We start from the raw sequence: 2,028 nt of genomic DNA on the forward strand, positions 1-2,028 counted from the left end.
TCGCGGCGCTGTGACGTATGTGGCCAACAAATTCGGCCTTCGGAGGACCCGTCCTGCCGTTTTGGACACAGCCTTCATGTCAATAAGTCTGAAAATGGCTGAATTATAGCTGTTTAAATTTAGTTGTGGTGGCCATATTGAATTTTTGATTAGCATTCAAAATTTGGTAAAAATAGTTTTTTTTGGCCTTTTCTACACTAATCTTCAGTTTTGTTTGTCTAACGTGTCTTTGATCCGTCAGCTATGATCACATAATAGTTCAGCAGCTGAATTAAAGCCATTTGAAATAGCTGCGGTGGTCATGTAAAATTTTCAAATCCATAGTGCTTTTATTTTATTTGCATGTGTCCCCCTGAAAAACACCACGGCCACCCCTGTGGCCACCCCTTGCAAAGAGTCTAGCTCCGTCCCTGCGTAAAGTCTTGTCGTCAGTGAGGAGTTCTGGGTGATTCAGGACGGTTCTGGTCAGACGATCTTGTTTGTTTTTGTTCTTCACTGCAGTTTTATCTCTGCTCCTCCACATGTTGCTGAAGTCCTCGTGGCCTTTAACACAAGAACAGAACGTTTTATTAACACATTTATCAACGACAAAAGGCATAAATCTCCATCTAGAGATAAACACTTTTTCTTCTGGAAACCATACGTTCTGCCTGACTGAGTCTGCAAATGTGTTCCATCTGAAACACAGCCCCCCCCCCCACTACCTCCCAGTTATACCCCCACCCCAGTCATCCCACCCTGTGCTCTCTGTCTTCCCATCTTTTTGATTAGCATTATATCTCAGCAGAGTAAAATGTTGCTCCTGCTGTGCGTGTCATTACCAAGCAGACATTAGTTCTGTTAAAGAGACGTTCATCATCTCTGCTGTGCAGAAATCTCTTCTGTCACTTCCTGTAACTGATGCTTTTCATGCTGCAAGGTTTCTGATGAAACCACGTTCTGTGAAGGAATGCACGTCACCCTCCACTTTGCATCCCACTGCTGGAAGGCAGGAGGAAAAAAACTTTCTTTACACGTGTTTGTGTGTTTTTAAAAATCCCATGAATCAGTGGCTTAGTTCTTATCAGACGGGCAGGAAGTAATCTGCGCATCGTTTTGTGCCGACACAAATCAAGACGGCCAAATCAGCCCAGCTCCAACCAACTGACTTTTAAAACACAAAAAGAGTTGAAGTGTTTGGTACAGCTGAGAGTCATCCACTATTGTCACTTTCAGGTTTTTTCCTGGCTTTTCAGGCACTGTTAAGCTATTTTACTGCTAATTAGAGCCTTTTTTTATAGTTAAATTAACCTTTTTTTCTGTTCATTGCGGCTTATTTCTGCTTAATTCAGCAAACATGCTCTTTTGGTTTTATTTAGCTAGTTCCTGTATTTTTCTGCTCTTTCAGCAAAATTTCAGCTACTTTACAGTTATTTTCAGTTCTTGTTTTGGCATTCACAGTGAATTTTCTTAGGAACTACAATTACTGTAGTTTTGATTTGCTTTCATCAGAGTGACTCCCAGCGAATAAACACAGAATATTCTGCTGTGAAAATACTGTCTGTGGCTGACATTAGCTGCCGAAATCAAATTTATTTTTAGTATTTTTCTCAATAAGATTCCAGTTTATTTATTTATTTTTACTTTAGGAGTGACTCACTCTGCCCAAACTAAAACTATTTGGCAGTAATGCTCCAATGCTGAAGATTCGTGCACGTAATGCAAACATATAGACATATTTTTTTTGTGTGTTTCTGTGTGTGTTGTCGCACAGTTGTTAGGACATTCTAGCTCTGTGGAAGACAAGCCAAACAGAATGACAGGAAGTTGAGTCTCCAACTAATAACCTGAAGTTTGGGTTTGGCTCTGACTTTGATTTGATTTTGATTTATTTATTTAACAGGAAAAGATTACTAAAAATCAAGCCTGACTCAGCATAATTGCTGTTTTACAGCAGGTTCCTGTTCTGAAGCACATAAACACGCAGAATTACAGCATCACGATTACATCATTATATCACCATATATATGTATTAGCTCAGCGCTACAC

The sequence above is a fragment of the Austrofundulus limnaeus genome, unplaced genomic scaffold, assembly GCF_001266775.1.
Source record: "Austrofundulus limnaeus strain Quisiro unplaced genomic scaffold, Austrofundulus_limnaeus-1.0 Scaffold280, whole genome shotgun sequence".
NCBI classification, from domain to species: domain Eukaryota; kingdom Metazoa; phylum Chordata; class Actinopteri; order Cyprinodontiformes; family Rivulidae; genus Austrofundulus; species Austrofundulus limnaeus.